Below are 23,192 nucleotides of genomic sequence, written 5' to 3' on the forward strand. Positions count from 1 at the left end.
ACTAGTGAACTACAAAAAGGTTTTACTAGGTACCACCTTAAATCTTACTTAGGTCTTACAAGAAGTTTTACAACCTTATTTTCCAATTAATCTTTATCCTGAAGCTATTTTTTTTTTGATTAAAAAAATAGAAGAGTGGAAAGACTTAAAAAATGACAATTTTTAGAAAATTTTATTTTATTTTATTTTAATTTCTGGGATACATGTGCAGGGCCTGCAGGTTTGTTAAATGTGTGTCATGGTGGTTTGCTGCACCTATCAACCCATCACCTAGGTATTAAGCCCCACATGCATTAGCCATTTTTAAAATTACTAATTAAGTAGTACTTGGTTATTTTATTAGTTTCTCTACTTTCTACTTTCAATTGAATGCATTTTCTCTAAAGTCTTCTGTTTGCTTTTGTACCTGCCCCTTACATAGCTCACAAAAGGCAAATGACGTTTTCAGTGTGATTTGAAATCTCCACATCCATACACACAAATTCATTTGGCATGTTTTCTATTATTCAAGTTACTGTATGTAATGGTCTTTTCAATTATTTTAAAACCATCCTTTCTTTCAGTTTTCAATAGTAGTTTTCATAGTTAACTTCCTACTTCAACAAAGAATGTCCTTGCTGTGGGTTGAACTCTTCCCTCATATAATATCATGTCTACCACACTCTGCTGGTGTAAAGCAACTCATGAAGCCTTACCAGTTTCAACTGTGGATGAACAAAATCTACCTTGATGAGAAAAAATGCAAAATACAGTCGAGTAAATAGACTACCTTGATGAGCGACATTGCAAAATAAGGTGGCTTTTTTTTCAATCTATGTTTTTGTATGATAATTATAATAATGCAAAAACATGTTTGAAAATCAATTGCTTATCATTAAAAAACATACAAATTTAGTTTATTTGTGAATGATACATAATAATAATACTTAGTGTTGTTTCAGACAAAAATAGGCGTATTTTTATGCCAGAAGCTAAAGTTGGAAAATCTCATTACTAATGAGTTTATTGATTACCGCCTGGTTTTGTTAAATGAAGGAAGTTTTTGGACAATGTGAATTTTTTGAGGATTGCCTTATGTCTTTAAATGTTAATTATTTTTATTTCATGACTCAACGTGGGCTTTTGTCAATAATTTTATACAGATAATAATCAGAAAATATATCTGGTCTTTCTGGTTGTCACTTCAGATCCTAATGGCCATGTCTGGAGACAGATGGTCTTGCTTACTCCCCAGATAGACCTTTGTTAATTTTGATTACTCTGGAGCAATTCTGGGTGGGGCTATATAATAGTTGTTTTCTCTGTGTCCTTGAGAATCATCTGCAAATACCCTGATGTTTCAAACATTCTGGCTGAAAACATATATACAGTAGCCTCTCACTCTCAAACCGATAACTGGTGTCCACAGAAATATTATCTTCTCATATCCCTGATGGGGTCGGGTATCCCAGCCCTGGGATTCTGACTCTCTAGCCTCTGTAATTCTTTGATTATTATTTTAAAATCGTCATATATCTATTTCCATCTCTCTTTCAAAAACCTTAGGGGAAAAGCCCACTCCGGCTCCTAAAGAATGGACTTGATACAAATGTATCAACTTTTGCTTCGTGTATTCTTGAAAATTGTCAGGCTGAGTGAAAGAAATAATAAATAGAAGAAACATTTTTTGGGGGGTTTTAACATAGAAATGACATTTTTACTCATAAATAATCACTTCTAAAATAGAACAATTAGCATTCATGTTAATGACTATGTTTATAGATAGAAAATTAAGTTTTTAAAAAGCATTTTAAAAGAAGCAGTGAAGAATCTGAGAGCAGAAGAGTTTGCTATATAGGAATTTTTACTTCTAGGCCTGTATGCCTGGCTTTGGCTAAGTTTATAGTGAATTACCAAGTGCTGTAGAACGAAGAAAAGACAGTTCCCTAGCCCACTGGCACTGCTGAATAGAACATTCATAACAGAATTCTTCGACTTACAGACCCTGGCTTATATTTTCTACTGAAAAGTACTTGGGATATGATAGAAGTTTGGATTGGTGGCAGAAGATGGGGTTTTAATCACGGCGTTCCACTTACGAGACGTGTGGATATCAAATTCTGGTATGCCTGATGCCTCAGTTTCTTCATTTCTAAATTGATGCTAATAATACCTAACTTCTCTATCTGGTATGGGTAGAAAGTAAAATAGTATGTGTTTAAGCACTCTCTGAACTTAAAGAATTGCAACTTACCATTTTTGATAAGATGTTTCTCATCATCATTATTATCTTGAATTCTTGTAAAGATAAAATTGTATTCACCAAAAGAAACCAGCGGGTTGTTTCTATATGAAACTGTGCAGAACCCAGTGATAGGCATTTAGGCTTCAAAAATCAATTGCCTAAATATAGGAGAGAAAAGACATGCTGTGGCAACAGTTCACTGAAACAATGTTATGGGGCGTTAAGTTGATCTCAAACTTAATATGACTACACAGTGTGAAGTGACTGCAAAACTCTGGCATGATTAGCAGGAAAAGAGTTTACACACTGTAGGAAGTTGTAGTCTTATTCTTCTCTGCATTGATTAAACCACACACCCAGAATATTGAGTGCAATTGCAGGCACAATATTTTAAAGAATTAGAGGAAATCCAGAGTAATTCCAGGGTGAGATTTGTGAAAGGCTTAGAAATCATATCACCTGAGAAAAATTTGAGTGAACTCAGAGAAGCTGAGAAAGAATGAGTAAATTTATCCTGTGTTCTTCTGAGTACAAAGCTAGAACCAATGGTAGAATTTATTAAAAAAAAAAACATGGCTCAGAATACAGAAAGCATTTATAAAATCCAGAGTTGCTTGAAATCAAGATATGATGACTCACTGAGCAGGGAATTTACCCTCCTTGGAGGTGCTTCAAGAGAGGCTGCCTGACCTCCCTCACCACACTTACATAGGATGGGAATTTCCAATTGTGTTGGAGTTTTTATTGGATGATCTCAAGTTCTTCCAACAATTCAACATACATGCTCAAGACTGCTATGAAATATTTAGTATAGTGCTCACTTAGGCTGAATAACACTAAAGTTGGAACAATACAGAGAAGATTAGCATGATCACCATACAAGGATGACACAAATTTTTTAAGCGTCAGTATATATGTATATAAAATAAATACAATAAAATTATAAAATAAATTGTTTAGTATAACAAAAGCATCATTTTCTGAAACCCATGAAATCCTGATTTCATGAGATGTTTCATTAAAAATACAGTCTACCTGTAAGATACTTTGGGGGTGCTTTACCTGCTGTAGTTCATCTAGAGTATGATGATACACATTGTTAGATTGGAAAGTCTGAATTCTAACAATAAAGACACCGGAAAAATATGTTTGGCCCAATTTTTTCTTAACTTATTTGATCATGCAGTATTTATATATATTTCTATGTATTTATTTTTACATATAATCTCTATTACTAACCTGTATAATGATTGGCATTAGAAATCATCTGGGCATATTAAAAGTTATGATTTTAAAATAAGTGATCCAGAGCTCTTCTAATTTATAAAATATATATTATCAGTAGAAAATGTCAAAGCTTTATTTTCAAATATGAGGCAGTTTTCAGAAGGCAACACAATTTGATCTAGCTCCCTAGGATGGCAGAGGAGTTATGATAAAACTGAGCACCTAACATATCAAACCTTCCAGCATCATTCCAGCTATTAGTAATGAGTAACAAAAAACTTGAGGGTAGACTTGTTTCCTGACAGAACTAACAGAGTCTGGCTGGGTTCAATAAATATGTTTTACGCTATTATATTTTGAAGAGTTAAACTGTTACTTGACCAAAGGCTGAAATCCTAGATGTGTCTACAGATTTCAGCAGTATTTTCCTGCTATCTCAGCTAGCTATTTCTCTTCAACGTATATCCCTTTGGTTCAAGGTTTTTTTACATATATTTTTGCTTTTGCGTCTCTCCAGCTTCCCGGCAGTGTTTCCTAGAAGCAAGGAGATGTTTATTATGTGTACCACCAATTTGACTTTATTCTACATTTTTCTTTATTTATCCCAGCTTAGGATCATGTCATTCCCCTACCATTTGTGTGGATTTTTCTAGGTGATATTTTTGTGTGTGTGTGCTGCTAATGATGACAATACCTCTGCATTTAGTCCTCAGGCAGACTCTCCTGGAATTGGTTGTTTAGAACTGGAAATTATTGATCTGCCTAGGCCTGATCTGTGCTCCCTTTATCTGAGCTGACAATGTTTGTTCTGTGATTCAGCTAACATCTCCTTTTCCCAGGGTCATCCCTTTTATTTTATCCTCTAGCACTTGGACAGTCCTCCTATGGCAATGTGTTCTAACACCTTTCTGTGATCTGATCCTGACAGGGCCAGAGAAAATGTTCAGGTTAATGAAGAGCCTCATTATAAACACACATCCACTTGCTATTGTGTTGACTCACATTAAATTCTCTATGTGATTATATTCTGGGTTGAATTATCTAATATTTAATGATGTACTAGGCATTGAATAGTATAGTAAATGCTGCTGCCTAGTAGGAAGGGGAAGGCATTGGAAATAATTTAAAAGAAGTATTACAAGGGAAAAGTACATAAAAATGTATTGTAAATTTATCATAATGCCTGAGTAAAGTAGCTATTTTCAGAATTCAGAATTGGAATATTAATGTCAAGTATGTATTGCTTATCAAGCCTACCCCGTATCAGTGTGAGAGAGTTTCACAATATATAAAGGTTATAGCTTGGCTAAACTGTAAATACAATAAGATCAAAGACTGACTTTTTAAATGATCGATATATCCTATAATGTCATGGTTTTTTGTAAGGAATGGATGGTACTCCAAAAAGGGATAATTGAAAAAAGTTTGAATAAAAAGGATCTTTATGAGGAAATCGTGGTTAAAAGAAACCAACAGAGGATGGCAAAGCACCATTAGGTTAGTTTGTTAGTCTGTTTTTACACTACTATAAAGAATTACTTGAGACTAGGTAATTTATAAAGAAAAAAGCTTTAATCGACTCATAGTTTCACAGGCTTAACAGGAAGCATGACTGGGAGGCCTCAGGAAACTTACAATCATGACAAAGGACAAAGGGAAAGCAAGCATGTCTTACCATGGCAGAGTAGGAGAAAGAGAGAGCAAAGGGGGAAGTGCCACACACACTCACCACATCAGATTTCATGATAACTCACTTACTGTAAATAGGGCAGCATGGGGGAAATCTGCCCCCATGATCCAATCACCTCCCACCAGGTCCCTCCTCCAACATTGGTAATTACAATTCAACATGAGATTTGGGTAGGGACACAGAGCCATATCACTTAGCAAGAGAAGGAAGACTTTATTATCCTTAGATCTAAAAGGGGAAAGGCAATGAGTGGCTACAAGAACTCATTGAGAGCTGTAGCTTCAGAAAAGACTAGGTAGCCTGTTAGAAGCTGCCTTCATGAAGTAATATAGCCACTGTCAAGCAGTAGTCCAACAGTGAGGAGCACAAGAAATAAGCACCTAGCTCACTTTCTCCCCAACCTCCAATCCTCCATTAGTGCCTCCACTGGCCAAGCTCAACTAGAATATAGGGAGCAATGAAATCCATATAAATCCATATATAATGATTTGCCATCTGAAGCATAGAATGGGATGGAGAATGTCAGGGAGTGAATGTGAAAGAACAAACAAAAAAGTACCCTGCACAATGACAAATACTGAATACTATGCCTGGAACTCAATAGGTATTTGTGGGATGAACAGGTAGTTTTTTGGCAGGTTGGATGAATGAAAAGAAAACTTGAATCTACTTATTTCATTTATAGTAAATTTTGTGAGTTTTTTTCTGGCTGTTCAGCCTCTGGACTCCTTTGCTTGAGGAATTTGTCATTTTCTGAGTTTTAGCATATGGTAGGCCTCTTCCTTCCATTGTGAAAGCTTTTAAGGCCAGATCTCTGCTAGAAGTTGTCTATTATAAGGTAGCTAGGCAGATATGGTGCTTTGGACTGAGACCAAATCAGAAGGGAAAATTTTAGCATTGATTCTAGTTTTGACAACAGTTTTTTCTCCTTTAAAACTCCCAGAAAGAATGCTACTACTCTCTTTTTGAAGGTAAAAGTTTCTGTGTAATCCTACACTAGTCAATTTTTTGATAGCAAAAACTGAAAGTTCAGTGTTGCAAAATTCAAACTAATGTCCTCAGCTCATCTATACATAAATCATTATTTATTTCAATAGTTTGGATCTGTGAAGCATAAATGTATCTAACCTAAGTGAAACCAGGTCAACTTTTTAAGAGAGAGCAAACATGAAAGCCATCACAGGAAACATGTTTCATAATCCTGGAAGTCATGAGACCGCCTGGTAGCAAACATAAGGTTTTAGTTCATTACTCTTCTAACTTTCATTGGCAAGGTCCCTTAACCTTGAACTTATAATTCTAGATAGTGGCCGAATCTCTTCAAACTTTGGAAAGAGCCATTAGTGGCATGACCTTTGAGGGATTCTCCAACAGGTTATAAAACAGAACAGCAAAATTGTTCCGCCACCTAAGTGGTTTAAGCAAATTGACTTACCTAATGGGATTACCTTTGCATTAACTTAAATTATTCCAATGTCTTGCTCAAGTACAGCAAGCTCACCTTTGTGTTTTCTTCCAGAAATAATTTAATCTACCACAGAGTGACTTCTCCACTCACTAGCTGTGTGACTTTAGGGAAGTTACTCAATCTCTTTGCATGTCATTTTTTCTCTCTGAAAAACTGAGATGATTGCAGTAGCTATCTCACATACTGGAAAATGAAAATTAAAATAATTTAAAATATGCTATGTACTTAAAACAGTGCCTCAACATATAAAGATTGTTTGGGAAATGTTAGCCAAAGAGATACATGAACGTCATCAGCAAACGACAATGAAAAAGTACAGTGAAACAATACAGAAAATCAAGAGGTGAGGCAAGGCAAGGAAAGCCACAGATGATAATGAATTGTTAAAGCATGGTGCCCTTTACACTTCTCTGGAGTTAATCACCTATAGTATTGTTTACAAAAATTTGCAATGTCCTTTAAATATAAACAAATAAAAATAAGCAGAGAAAAAAATACCCAGGAGGAGCACAACTATTTTTTGAAAAAAAGATGAGAAAAGGATTTATTTTGGAAGGCTTCATCAATAGGACACTCTATGATGTAATGAAAAATGCCCTTGTTGGTGATCCTTATAATGAGCGATAAGTTCCACAGGGCTGTTTATTGTCTAACAACACTCAAACTAGGTCAATGGCACCACAGTGAAATTTGCTTTACTAAAAGGACAACCTCTTGCCATACCAAAAGGAAGAGGTTCTGGATGTGGAAGACATAGAAGAATTGAGGGTGGGGAGACTGATTTGCCTTTTCAGAGAAGAGAGAGAAGCTACTCAATGACTGGTGGAAATGGAATTTACCAATTGAGAAATGAATGAATTGACTATCATAATGGGAAATTTAGGGTTGATAGAGATACATTAAATGTGACTGGTGGAGAAAGGAATGGACAGTGACCAAACCTAAAAAACAATTTTGTTCTGAGCTTTTGGCTTGTGTAAGAAAAGAGCAAGACACAAATTCTGCTTTGCTGTCTTTGATTCTAGGTCCCACCTCCCTGCTTTCAACTTCAGGCTGAGGGGCTTTTTAATGCTTAGATTCAATCTGCCTCATGTTGGATGTCTGACAACTTTTGGGGGCTGTGAAAGCTGTCAAAATAAATTGTCCTCATAATGTAAGAGGGAAGCCAAGCTCCACATCCCTCTGGATGCAGCGAATGTGCATACTCAGCTAGAAAATCAGCATTGTGCTTCAGCAGCCTACTGGATATATTGGTCAAGGGTGAATTTCCAAGGACATCCCTTTGGAATTTCTATACAATTCTTTAGGTTTTGCGAATAAGTCAGTTTCATTTTCCTGAGGCAGTGCATTTGTCATGTATACATTGACATTTGATAAAGGAATGACCGTTGAAGGGGTAGTAATTTTTAGAATTATTGCCTAAACTTTCTTCCTTATCTTAGGTCAGTCACCTTTAACATTTAAATGCTGACTTTTACCACAGAAGAGTTTAGCTGTTATCAATATCTTTCACTATTTAAATAGGTTTCATGGTGCATGGAATATTTGAATCTCCATTTTAGTTTTAAATTCTTGCACTCTGATCATAAGTGTAAAATAAGCTAATGAGAATTTTGCTTGAATTACTAATTAATGAGATTTCTTCTTATTTTTGAAATGGTCCTATTGCACCATTTTCTTCATTTTTTCGATTATAATATTGGAGGGTAGGGGCAAAAGACCAGGTTTATGCTTTTTACTGATTTAATAATGTCACAACATGATATCCTACAACCTGAGAATGACTTAGACTTTTTATTCTATCAAATATTTTCCTTAGAAAATGCAATATCCCATTAAATGAAGTTTAAAAATAATGACATCGATGCTTAATTCCACCACTCTTACAAAACAATGCTCTTTTCCACATGCACTTTTTACATACATACATAAAATTGCATAGTTGCTATCACAGTTTACAGAATGACATTTGTATTAAGCTATTTTCACTTAATATTATGTCATAAAATTAGCCATTATCACTGATATTTTAAAGCTTTTCTAGTATTTTGTTATGTTGATACTTAATATTTTGTTATGTTTTTTAAAATTTGTATCAGTAAACCACTCTAAAAGTGGATTTGGTAAGTGGCTACAAACAAAGCAATTTATTTAGTTCTCAGTGCTGTGGTCAGCAATTTGAGCTGAGCTCAGCTGGGTAGTTCTGTTCACAGCAGGGCTCTTTCATGTGTCAGCAGTCAACTGCAGGTAGGGTAGATGACTTTGCTTTGGGGAGTTGGCTTGTTTTCAGCTAAAGTAACGGGAGTCCCTGGACTGCAAGTTTTTCATTCTCCAGCAGGCTAACACTGGGCTGCCAGTGTTCCAGTGTTCCTAGTGCAAACTGTTAGGCATTCTATTGGCCAAAGCAAAGCCTGATGCCAGTCCAGGTTCAAGAAATGTGGAAGTACATTTCATTTCTTAATGTGAGAGCTGCAGTCACATTGCAAAGGGCATGGCCTATGGTGAGGTGGTGAGGGTGTGTGGGATAAAAATTTATGGACACTTTACAATATTAAATATTTCTATTGCAATTAACATTGCAGTGAACTTTATTGTACTTATAGCTTCTGTTAATTTCTGCTGAATAATGTCAATAACTTAATCAAAATTATCAGGATAAATTCCTGGGAGTAGAATTAGTAAATTATACGTTAAAATGTCATCATGATAACATCCAATTAATGGAGGGTTTTAAGAGTCATTTTCATTGGTTTTAGCAAGTCACTTTGTCTAACATCTCAGTCCTTCCACTCCCTTTCCATTTTACTCTTTCTCCAAAATGACTGTAGTAAGTACTATTGTTTTGGAAACTTAGTAAATGCTCAATAATATTGGTTATTATTATTACTGTTACTATATTTTGCTCTTTCCACCAGCCTTCCTGCAACAATACTACCTTCAATTGCTCTTTCTCTGTTCTAGGATCAGCCAATCATCACAGATCATTCATTTAAAATAGATTAATACATTGTTATTTAATTATAGATATAAACTTCAGCTGTTTACTCTGTAACCTATGAGCTAGGTATTTTATGATTCAGTTTTATAGCTGAAAAACCTGAGGCTTCATAGCTTATCCAAAGTCACACAGGGTGCATATGGTGGAGCTAGCACTTGGATTATGTTTCTTTGAAACCAAAGCTTATAGTCTTAAATGCTCTGTGCTGGTTTTTACTCTTGATGATATATATTCATATACATATCCATTTATATTTAACACAGTGACTAGAAGCAGAGTGGATGCTAAATAAATGGTAGCTTAAAGACATGAAAAGTAATACAGGTTAATTAATGCTGTCACATATTTGAACATTGCTGGGCTAGCTCTCATGGTGGAAAGGGGAAGGCTAGAAGAGTCACAGAGGAGCTGGACTCACCTTTGGATCAGGATGATCATAAAACGGGTCAGACCAAACTTCTAAGAACCAAAAACCTTGCTAGCTAGGAGGCAGGCAAATAGCATCAGTAATGCCTTGGATAAAATGAAACAAGGCTACAATAACGAGTTTGTGATTCAGGAACATAGCTCTGGTTACCAGTGGGGGGAGACTGACAAGGACAACGTTAGTCCACAATCCTGGGAGATCCTGATTACCTTTAGAGAACTTAGAAATGAGAGTCAAAGTGGATCTCAGCTATTGGGCCTAAAACACTGAGGTAGAAGATCCGTGTTTCATGAATTAGAGGCAGAATATTAATATAAATTTTTTTGAAATCTGAAACACACAAAGGTTTAAACTGGGTACACTATTATTTTTTCCCATCGCAAGTGAACACAATTAAAATCTTAGGTTTTTAAGGCTTATTTATATTGCCTTCCTTCTTCAATGTGTGTTTTAGCAGAAAAGAATGAATAGCAAAAAAAATTTTTGCCAGTATTTCTGTTTTGGTTGACTCCATTTTACTGCTAAATAAGGAGCAAAATCACTAGAATGTCTATGTGCTAAAAAAAAAAAAAAAAAAAAAAAAAAAAAAAAAAGTTGGGGGGATATAGGGAACAGTGATCCAGTCAGTGAAATCAATTAAGAGTTGACTGTAGTAATAGCTACTTAGCAAGTCATTTGTTCTTTTCTTAAAATTCAAATTTTATGACTAAACCTCAAGAATTTGTTAATTAACATATCAAAAGAAGATCCTGCTTTTCCTTTAGCTCTGAAAGTTTTAGTAATGTGGTTACAGTTTGTTCTTTAAGTCTTTCTGAAAAAGTTACTTAGCTTTAGGGAAATAAGCAAGATTTAAAACATTTTTAGTGTTTATAACTTTTTATTATAAAAATTTTTAAGCATATATCAGAGAGAAAATACTATAATAAACTCCTATAAACATGTAACCTGCCTTCAACAGTTATGAAAAAAATGGCCAGTCTTCTTTCATCCCTGCCCTCATCTACTCCTCCTCCACTGTGTTATTCTTAAAGCAAATCCCAGGCATAATTTCATCCACAAATACTTTTCTAAAGTTACTTTTGAACTTTTGAAAAACTTATTTACTAAGCTATTACAACTTTTTATATCATATCTGATTCGGTGGCATTATAGATTACTTTGAATCATTTACTACTTTCTTTGATTTTCAGTTATGCAGCTGAACTAAGTTTTAAATGTATGAGCTTGTTCAATACTCCTTAGTCATGTGCTATAGTACTGTATTATATCCTTGTCATAAACTATGAAAAAGCATTCTTATTGAATCAGCTTTAGTGAATTAATATTGTTTTATTGTACTTACTTTTAAAATTTAGAGATGTGTAAAAAAGAGAGATTATTAGGATGAAATGTTTACTGATTTTTTGGGGGAAAATGTTATTAAATTTTATCTAAATTGCTATTTCTTTCTAAAAATTTTTAATCCAAATGATAATGTCTTTTGAGATTGAGCAGGTATGCACTTGAACCAACTGAAGTCTTCAGGACATCTTTTGAAACAAATCTTAGATTAGCTATATATCAAGTAAGGTAGCTATATACTAATAGTCTGGCATATACATAAGAGGGAAGATTTTGTTCTCTTTCCAGGGAATTCTTGTTTGCTTCATAGCATCAGCTGTCTGGAATTAGAATTTACTTGTTTTTGTTGTTGTTGTTGTAAATAAATAATAAATAACAGATTTTTAAAAAAAGATTTAAAGCCATTGAAAATTATCTTGGAAATAGTTGATTTGATAGTATTCCAGTGCTGTCACAATGTAATACTGAAAACTGAAAGTTTTTATTTTGTTCATTACAATTTTTTGATCTTCAAATATAAGGTACTATACTGATAAATAATTGTTATATTTTTGAGAGTTCAGAAAAGACATATATACATTAGCAGTTTGTGAAGCTATTTTTATACTGATTAATAACAATTTGATTACCTTAATAGAAAATGGGCTCTTTTAAACACTGATTGCATTTAGATTCATCTAATGTTTAGATAATGTGTTCTCATGGTGCTTCTAATATTTATGTTTTTGGAGATATTGCATGTACCTTCTATTCTGTTAAAGAGATTGTTTTCTGCCACTTTATGTGTTTCCAACAGATAATCATGAAAGGATGTATGCAGAAATGTTAAAAAAAAAAAAAACTCATAAAAAAATGAGGTATAAATCTTAGTGCAATGGTCAGAATCCAGCATGGGACAGATGATTAAAGGGAGAGTAGTCTCAAGAAAACGTGGTGCTGATTTCAGTGGGCCAAAGGCTTGGGGAAGAGGCTCAGATTGCTTGGTAGAGAAGAAACGTACAGCCAAGGTATCCCAGTCTACTGGACAAGATTTTATTATATCTTCTTCATCCTCTAGCAACTAATCACTTCGCCTTTAAACCTCCAACACATTTTAAAACATGCAGAAAATCTTATTTTTTTGTGAATTGCTGAGTGACTTTCAGAAATTTGGTCTCTGCCTGTGGTATAGTTTAGACAAAGCTATTATCCCTCCAAACTGTGTGGTAATGACAACACATGCTGCTTAATGTAAACTCACAGCCCGGTGCTGGGCAGACGTGATTAAGCTGTCATCTTCCCCAACAGCATCAGCAGGAGAAAAATAAGGAAGCGAAATCATCTTATTCGTATTTATTAGGGGGCTTTGCAGTGGGTCTGTGCCCTCATGCAATTGACATTTTTGCTCATGTTTATAGCTGATGAGCTGTGGATCAATTTAAATTAATCCTTCGCTAGCCTAGAAAAAAAAATACTGACTTTTATAAAGTGGCATCACCTCCATGTCTCCTTCCTCTCTATGTCTTAGCAAATATACACATTCATTTATTCTGAAAGTTTAGCATGGTTAGATATTGTTTGCAAAATTTAAAATATCATAATATGGCTCAACCTATATGCAAATAAAGGCTTCAGAAAATTTACTTGTTTAGTTTTTAATTCTGTGTTTGTATCCTTTAACCCAATATACACTAATTCCTGCATGCACAGTCATACACACAAATTAATGAATGTATGTGTACACACACACACCTACTCATACGTGTTTTTTATTGTTTTCATCATTTTTCTACCACATTAGTGAAAAGCACAGCATTCAATGAGTAAAATCATGATCTTGGGTATAATGAATGTGCTCTGATTCTCTTTTTATTTGGATTTGAAAAATAAATCTGGACCTATGCATTAATTCTTAGGTATAATCCCTGAATAAAATGCTTTTCCAACGTGTACATGTGAAGGTGTGCAAAGGTCAGAAAGGAGAGTACATGATTGAAATTATAAAATGTCAGCGGGTACCTATCAGTTCCAAGAAAAACAGAAGTGCATTTGTTTATAAAATTTTAAAGGAACAAGAAGAGGGCATATTCTATGCCCATTGCCTTGATTCAAAGCCACTACTTCAACTCCCCTGATTCAATCTGGAATATAGTAAGATTGACAGAGAAAGAGATTAAAGATCTGTAACCTTCCTGCAAACAACCCCAGGCTGCCTTGCCCACCTAATAGACAGCATCTAAGACAAGGGAAGAACACATTCTCCTAGTTCATTCAATTCCGAGCTTTCCTATCTTGGGCTGTCAAGGAGATGCCAATTTCTGCCAAAGTGCCTGCTCTCCAGGAGATGCTGAGATTAGAAACTGGCCGGAAAGGCTTTACTTGTTTTTGTCATTGAACAGTCAGTGTCAGGATGTGAGGAACTTACCTCACTGGATGTAGAGGTGACATCTTGATACATTAGCTTGCTGAAGAGTTGGCAGGACCATGACAGCTTCTGGCTGTTGGCATCCTGGATTCATTTACTTCCCAAATTGTTAATGTAGCAAATTAACCTTGTCTGATGAACTTCTGCTACATTTTCAAGGGTCATTGGATATAGACAGAGATAATAAGCAAAGTATTTCTAATACTTTTTACATCCTCTCTCACTCATCATCTCTTATCTTGCTTGTTGCCTAACCTCTTCTGCTAGATCTTTCTATGAAAAAAATATATATTTTCTCTAATCTCTGATAGAAAATACTGAATCTGGGTATATTTCTAGTATCTATGATAGTCAGAACATTTTTCTATAAGGTTAATCATGATGGACAATCTCCATGAGGATATTGATGAGCTAGTTGGTACCACCACCAGATATGTAAAATCTAGACGGGGAAAGGTTACTTTTACTTATGCTTCTAAATTAAGGTTTTTGTCTGTGTCACAGGTGCTCTAGAGCCACTGCAAATTCCTACATTCCAACCACAGCAGAGCAACCTGTCTGTAGTTTCATGTTTCAAAGTGCTAAGGAGAAAAAATAGAGACCCTGGACTTTCATGTCTTTGCCTCCATTTTAACTACTGAGATAAAGGCATGCATTTGTATCACCACCTTTTTTCCTCGTCTTTGCCAAATACTGAAAAACAGATTGTATTTTCATAGAATAAATTAAAATCTGGAGGAGATTTAATAGTTTAATATACTTTATCTACAGGAAGTGGAAGGACAGAGTGGTGGTTATGAATTCAAAGCTATGTTCACAGAAAATAAGATTGATTCCATCCCTGGGCCAGGAACACTGCTGCCTGTGTCTACCTTTTGTATGTCACTGGCCTCTCACAACAACTTTATGAGACAGGTAATGATGAGCTTCATTACTTACAGCTGCAAAGAGGCAGCATCAAGAAGTTATAAAGAGTATACAAGGGCTTTGGAAGCAGCTTCCCTTTTCAAATTGTGACAATGTCTCTTACTCGTTGTGCAACTTTGGATAAGGCATAAATTCTCAACCCTTTAATTTCTTCATTTATAGAATGCCAATAATAATAATGCCTTTCTCATCTATTAGTGGTTTAACTGAGTTAAAACATCAATCTGTGAGTATAATGCCCAGCACAGTGCTTCTCCAAAGTAGTCTCCAGCTCTTCAGCATCTGCATCTCTGAGAACTTCCTAGAAATGCAGATTCTTGGGTTACAACTCAGACATATTGAACCAGAAATTCTGGGGGTGAACTTCATTAATATATGTGTTAACAAGATCTCCAGGTTACTCAGATGCTTGCTTACATCTTAGAACCACTGGAGTAGAACACATAAATACTTTAAAAATGCTGAATTTGAAAAAAGTGCTCCTTAAAAAAACACCCAGTTGTGACTTTGTGTATTCAGTATTGAACCCTTCCTAATATTTGTATTAATATCACGTGACTGAAGAGTCAAAAAGAGATGAAATATTGACTTTCAACCCTATGAAAATATATCTTTGAAATTGGTTAATAAAACTTGCAAAAAGTAACAATAAAAAGTTTTGAGCACAATATTATTCATGTAGAAGACTGAAGGTACTCACCACCACATGTGGAATAATTTAATTGCTTCATGTATGCCTACAATGATAAACACTAACATTTAACTTCACATCTAAGAGTACAGTTTAGAAGTCATTTCTAATATTTATTATCTCAGTGATGTTGAATAAGTTATTTACATTCTCTTTGTCTTAGTTTACTCATTTTTAAGATGGGAACAATAAGAATCTATAAATCTATAGTGAGAATTAAATAATATGATTCATGTAAAGTGGAAATGGCTGTTTTTAAGGAAATATTAGCTATTATTATTATTAAGCTTGTACTTTGCATTCTGTATTGTCATTAAATCATCTCAATAGCCACACATATTAAATAATATTATGTCTTTATATCATTGATGGGAATTCTGAGGATCATAGAGATTAAAGAATATTAGCCATAAGTCACCCAGTTATGTACTAGAGCCAGGATTGAAGCCAGAAAATCTAATTTCAAATCTATCCACTTAAATAGAGATAAGCAGAGTAGTTGTAGATATTTCTGACTTCCCATGGAGCAATAAAATAGTGGGTTGAGGAAAAACCTCAGGAAGATAAACTGTCAGGCTTTGACCAGGATTTTCCCCATAAAGAGGTTGGTGTTGCATTTTGTCTTTGGTACACGCTGTTGTAGAGGAAAAATTATAAAGACCATTATCTCAAGAAATGATCTTGAAGAAAAAGCAATACTGCAAGACAAAAAAACCCAAGCACCTTAAAGTTGAGGAAAGTATTCCCTTCCTTCTCTTGATACTCTTAAAGAGATTAATCAAAGGGACCACTTTGAGTTAGGTCTAGGAGAACAATTTCAATGGGAAGAAACGGTGTTGTAGGATGGGTTTGATGAGCCTGATTCCTCTCACAAAATTCCTTGGACTCATTTTTAGAATCTGTAAAATGTAAATGTAAAACTAGATGATTAATAAATTATCTTCTAGTTCCGTTACACACTTTTTAGATGTTGTTTTTAATTATCAGCAAAAGGGAAAACATAAAAGATATTTAGACACAGTAAAGAAGGAGACTTTCCAAAATTTAAAGGTTGTCATTTTATTGAATCTTAGCTCAAAGCGCCTGAGGGCTCTGGGGCCAAAGCAATGTAAGTTTTCTTCTAGTTTTATATCTGGCTTTGTTTCTGATTCTAAATAAAGCCTTTATTGTCTTTCTATAACAGTATATCAAACCACCTCCATCATGACAATTTCTTCAAATTCATAATTGTATCAACTGCTTGATTTGTGATTTTATAGGTTTGCTTTAAAAGACATAAACAGTGAAGGCATGAGAGCTGTCTTTTAGCGATTGAAATCCATCTAATTATTTTCCACCCTGAATCTCAATCTCACCTTTCCTAACATAATCCATTTTCTCCAATTATAGAGTAGAAAAGTACAGGGTAACTAAATGACTGGAAGAACTTTATTTTTTTCTGGGATTGGAAAGGGATAAAGGGATGAATATGGGAGAGGAAACACAAGGAAATATATCAGTTAGATCAGTTAAAAACATTAAGTAATTTCTATTACCAGAAACTAATACAATTATCTATATAGAATAGAAAATGTCACATCAAAAAAAGTTAATATCAAAAAAAGACTTTGAGGCCCAGCTCCTGTGTATAATGCTCACCAATGTGTTCTGAATTTGCAACTGTGGGAATGAATGTAGATGTGCTGATTTTGCCTAGCAACTCTTCATGCAATATATATCAGACACCAGACAAATACATTTTCTAATTCTTGGTAGGTTGTTAATTTTTATTGAAGTCAGTCAAGATAATAATTTCAGTCATCATAGCATACAAGAAAGGTTTATTTCACTTCTAAAATATATGTTTCCAGTGGAAATAATTAGAATCTTTTAGAATGGGGACTATTTGTCAAGGGTCGATACTTTAAACAGAATGTGAAGCTTTCAGAATTAGCAAAATACTATTGGTTTCATCAAGATGCCATTTTTTATTACCTTCAGCTGCATATAATATACAAATTAATGGATATAATATATTTGACAAGTAGATATCCTAATGAATTTGCAATCTGGGTCTTTCTTAAAGAGTAGTTTTGGGTTTGCTTGAAGTTCCACAAAATATAGACTCTTTGGGGAAGAATGAACAAAAATAAGTGCCTCTCTCCCTTTATGTGAGTTTATATGTCTTAAAGACAGAATTTGAATTATAATCAAGTAGGGAAGCTTAGTTTGTAAATTAAAATGTATTACTAACCTTATCCTAAGCACAAGTCATGGTAAGGCTCTAAATGAGAGAATGGATATATCAAGAAAAGATTAAGTAAGTACTGCAGATAGTACATGACAAGTGAAAATGGGGGTGTGGACATCCGCCTGCGTGTATGCTTTGATGGTTATTACATAGCTTAAAGGCTAAGGGTTGGGGAGGGGGAAAAAGACTAGGGGAATTAGAACATAATATAATGATACGATATTTTTTCTACTTGGTAAGAATCACTTGTTAACTAGCCCTTTAATGCTTATCAGGAAATGTTTTATTATCATGTTATGTTGAGCATTTGCCCTGAAATTATGTTCGCATTCTTAGTTGGTTTAGAGAGCACTGTCCTCTCTCCTGTCTCCTCTCTCCTCTCTCCTCTCCTCTTTCCCCTCTCCCCTCTCCCCTCTCCCTTCTCTTCTCTTTTCTTTTCTTTGAGATAGACTCTCGCTGTATCTATCACCCAGGCTGGAGTGCAATGGTGCAATCTCGGCTCACAGCAACCTCCGCCTCCCATGTTCAAGTGATTCTCCTGCCTCAGGCTTCTGAGTAGCTGGAAATACAGGTGCCATCAACACACCTGGATAATTTTTGTATTTTCAATAGATGTGGGGTTTCCCCATGTTGGCCGGGCTGGTCTCAAACTCCTGACCTCAGGTGATCTGCCTGCTTCGGCCTCTCAAAGTGCTGGGATTACAGTCGTGAGCCACCACACCCAGTCACATTTTAATTTTTCATCTCATAAATGTAAACTTATATTTCTTAGTGACATAATAAAATCTTCTCATTTAAATAATCTTCAAATTAATTGGTTTGATATATTTTGTTATTCTCTTTCTTGTTTCTGCTTCATTTTTAATTTTATTTGTTTCTATTTTAGAAATACAACATAAATACTCCTTAAAGGCCATAAATGAGAGCTATTTCACTTGCTATGAAAAATTATGTTTCAGGATATATTATTATAGCTACATGTTTTATCATGTTTTAGATAGATATCTACATGTATCTCTAATACAGTATTGTTTTACAGTTGTTTAATAAAAAGATCAATAGCAAGACTGTTCAAGTGTTTGTATCATAAGCTGCCAATTAAGTAACTGCATTAGAAGGTGTTTACTAATATAGGCTGAACATCACAAATCAGAACATCTAAAAGCCAAATGCTCCAGAATTTAAAACTTTTTTGAGTACCAACATGGCACTCAAAGGAAATGCTCATTGGAGCATTTTGAATTTCAGGTTTTTGAATTTAGGGATGCTCGGCTGGTAAGTATCATGCACATATTCCAAAATTCAAAAAACAAAAACCTAAAACACTTCTGGTCTCAAGCATTTAATTTTTTTTTTAAAGATGGGGTTTCACTCTCTCACCCAAGCTGGAGTACATGGTGCAATCACAGCTCACTGCATCCTCAAACTCCTAGACTCAAGGGATCCTCCTGCCCCATCCTCCCAAGTAGCTGGGACTACAGAACACCACCATGCCTATTTTTCCTTTACTTTTTTTGTAGAAGTAGGGTCTCGCTATCTTGCTCAGGTTGTTCTCAGTCTCCTGGGCTCAAGTGATTCTCCCACCTTCACCTCCCAAAATGAGATGCTGTACCCTGCCAACCATTTTGGATAAGGGTACTCACTCTGTACTATAAGGATACTCAACCCGTACTATTCTCTGATGTATCAAATATTCACACTTTAGAAATATGAGAAATCATGGAAAAGGAAGCTCATGAGCCAAATAACTACTGAAAGCATAAAGCAGTATGCCCTACATAATGAATGGGTTTTGGTGTGATACGTTATGTGACAGCATAGACTTATGAATTATATACTCCTGGATATTACCTGTTACTTGTTAGGTGACACTGAGAAATGTTTTAACCTTCATAAGCTTCTGAGTTTTTTTTTTTTTCATAGATAAATTCTTAGAAGGCTTTGATGATCAAAGTAGAGAATGCATGTAAAATGCTTAGCACAGTGCCTCATATCAAATAGACACTGAATAATCCATCTAGCCATTAGCATAGTTAACCATCACAACTTTACTTGCTGCATTGCTGCCTCTGCTATACCCCATTTCTCATCTCCACTTTTCTACATACACACGCAAATGCACAGACAGATAATACAAGTCATGGAAAGAATATAATAAAGGCAAAGTATTATAAAAGCAAGGAGAGAATGTCCTGTACTAAGAACTCAGGGACCTAAGTTGATACTTCAGTTCTGTTGCTGACTTATTACCTTACATTGAATAAGAAACTTAACCTCTCCATTCCTGTTTCCATGTAGTTAAGATGATAACTTTGGGCTAAATGTGCTTTTCGATTGAATGGATCAAGAAAAAAAGGATGAAATGACACATTACACCTGAGTAGGTACAAAAAAGGCAAGAGACTGCAATGATTCTTTTATTGAGTACTTGATAAAAAGAGAGAGAAACATATTGGTATTATTATATCATGTTTAGAAAAGTCCTTTATTATTTTATTATAATAAAATGCATACAATATATGCATTCCCCTTCCCTTATACAGTCCTCTGTATTATTGTTTGATGTTGGATAAACCACTTCTGCAGAAGTCTCTTTCCATTGGGAAGCTGGATCTCTGTAAATTTCCAACACAGTCTCTCCAATTGTGCATTGAAGTTGTAATTTCTTCTCAGTCTGATGGCACTGCATTTACCTGGATGGCCCTTGTTTTTCCTTTCTTCATCATGCCAAATAAAGCTCTTGAGTATCTGTGCCTTCACTGTATCTAGTTCCTACTGCCTTTCTTGGACTTACCACAACTTATTGCATAGATTTTAATTCAGTAAATATTTCTTGAAAAAGTATCTGTGCTAATCACTGAGGAGAGACACAAAAATAAATGAGATGTACTACTTTGCTCTTGGAGAGCTTATAGTCTAAAGAGCAGACCAGAAGACCAATGGATATATTAATATAATAGAGTATGTGGGTAGTGATGTATATATAAGATGCAATAGGAGCTTCGAAGCAGGGCATGACTTTGATGTGCAGTAGAATTTTTTTGGATGGGATGATGCTTAGACTGCGTTCAGAATAATGCATAGAAGTTTTTCAAAGAAAGATTTATGGGAAATATTTTCCAAGCAAGCTGATCATCAAGATTAAAGTTGAAAGGGACCATGGCATGTAGAAAACCAAAACCAATATATGGGGGAAAATTAAGAATAAGTTGGGGCAATGAAGATAAGATAATGTAGGGTGCTTAATTCTATTTCTTAATAATTTTATTGCAATATAATTTACATAAAATAAAATCCACTCATTTTAAGTGTATGGTTCAATGACTTTTAGTAAATTTACAGAGTGATGTGTCCATCACCAAATTTTTTTTTTTTAACATTTCATCACAACAAATAGGAACCTTTTACCCATTTGTAGTCACAGCCAATCCCCATCTCCAGCTCTAGGCAACCAATAGTCTATTTTCTGTCTTTATAGATTCTCCATTTCTGGACATTTTCTATAAATGAAATTATATAATTTGTGACCTTTTTACACATAGCATAATATTTTTGAGATATATTGATTTCATAACAGAAATCAGTACTTTATTCCTGACAAATATTATTCTGTTGTATGGATACGTAATATTTTGTATGTTCAACAGTTTATTGATATTTTGATTGTTTTCACTTTTTAGCTATTATGAATACTGTTGCCACAAACATTTATGTACAAGTCTTTGTGTGGACATGTTTTCATTTCTTTCAAGTAAACACCTAGGAGCAGAACTGCTGGGTCATATGTTCACTCCACATTTAGCATTTTAAGAAACTAATGAACTGTTTGCCAAAGTGATTGTACAATCTTATTTTCCCACCTGCAGTATAAAAGCGTTTCAATTTATCCACATTCTCGAAAACACTAGTTATTATCTCTCTTTTCCATTATAGCCATCTTAGTGGGTATAACTTTTGAACCTTATTATAATTTTAATTAGCATTCCTTGATACTGTAGTGATATTGAGAATATGGTTATGTTCTTACTGACCATTTGTATTTATTCTTTGGTGAAATATATATTCAAATCTACTGCTCATTTTTAATTGGCTTCTTTATTTGACTTTAATTGACTTTATTGAGTTGTAATGGTTATTTACATTTTTTGGATAAAAGTATCTTATTGGATATAAGTTTGTATATATTTTCTCCTGTTGCCAACCTTTCATTTTCTTAACTATATCTTTTGAGAAGCAAAAGTTATTAATTATGATAATATCCAATTTATCCAGTTTTTCTCATATTTTTTGTGCTCATGTGTTGTATCAAAGAAATATTTGCCTAACTCAAAGGAACAAATATTTGATCCTATATTTTCTTCTAATATGCTTAGTTCCATCATCCATTATGACTTAATGTTTATATATAGTTTGAAGTAAGGTTCTACCTTCATCATTGGAATATGCATATTGAATTGTACCAGCACCATTTGTGGTAATTGCTATCCTTTCACTATTAAATTGCCTTAGCACGTTTCTCAAAAATCAATTAACCATAAATGTTAAGATTCATTTCTGAGTTCTTAATTCTTTGCCATGGATCTATGTCTATTCTTAAGCAAACACCATACTCTCTTGATTCCTATAGCTTTGTAATATATTTTAAAACTGAAAAGCGTAAGTCCTACAACTTTGCTCTTCTTTTTAAATATTATGCTGGCTTTTTTGCTGTTTTAAAGAGCACTGCCTATCCCCTGGGCAATGGAAAGCCACTATCTATGCACTTATCATCTTTCCCAGACTATAAACCTCTTTAGTGAGGAAAGTCTGTCTTACTCATTTCTATGTCTATACCAGTTGGTATGTTGCACAGCCTCGGAATATGTTTGTTGAAGATGTAATATTCTTCAACAGACACATTATGAAGAATGACATTATGACTACTCAGTGTATTATATGCTGATGAGATTTGGTAGGCTTCATTAGAAAGTGCACTGGATTGAGTGAGGGGAAATGCTAATTTCAGTCCCTATCTGTGATGCGTTAGTATTTGACCTTGACAAAGTACGGAACTACTCTGAGCAACAATTTCCACATTTTCAAAGATGAGGTTAGTGCTAATTGTTTTTTAAGGTATCTTCTGAATTAAGATATCATTACCAATATTAGGAAAAATAATATTTTACTTATCAATTGCCGTGTGACAGGCCATATAATAAACAAAAAGAAAATAAATATAAGGAACAGGCCATGTTGTCACGGAATTTGTAATTCAGATCAGATGGTAGAGTATACATATTTATAATAATGCTTTTTTAAAAAAATAAACGTTATTATGTTAGAATAGTACATCTTCTTTTCTTTTTTATTTTACCTTTGATAGAGATGGTTTCCTTTTGAACTGACATTCAGTTATTGAATATAATTCTGCAGATTTCCAGTTATATTTGTCAAGTCATCAGCACCTTCATTTTCACATACTTAAAGTATTATTATTCAAGCTTTGCACATCAAGCATAGAGATTTATGTACATTAGCGTTCTTTGTTCCTATGCCTTAACTTACGTGGCAGAACTATTATCTCGC

At 34.4% G+C, this 23,192-nt stretch overlaps 1 protein-coding gene and 1 non-coding gene across 6 annotated transcripts in view; both read left to right on the forward strand.

Moving 5' to 3' along the window:
• The window catches only part of LRRC4C (leucine rich repeat containing 4C), a 1,375,811-nt gene that overhangs the window by 344,804 nt on the left and 1,007,815 nt on the right, over positions 1 to 23,192 (forward strand). The gene's annotated exons all lie outside the window — the stretch shown is intronic.
• On the forward strand, positions 3,041 to 3,144 carry LOC129485521 (U6 spliceosomal RNA). Its single transcript, XR_008658670.1, has one exon. It is a non-coding gene; the product is annotated as a U6 spliceosomal RNA (small nuclear RNA).

Source organism: Symphalangus syndactylus, chromosome 6 (genome assembly GCF_028878055.3).
Source record: "Symphalangus syndactylus isolate Jambi chromosome 6, NHGRI_mSymSyn1-v2.1_pri, whole genome shotgun sequence".
Taxonomy (NCBI): domain Eukaryota; kingdom Metazoa; phylum Chordata; class Mammalia; order Primates; family Hylobatidae; genus Symphalangus; species Symphalangus syndactylus.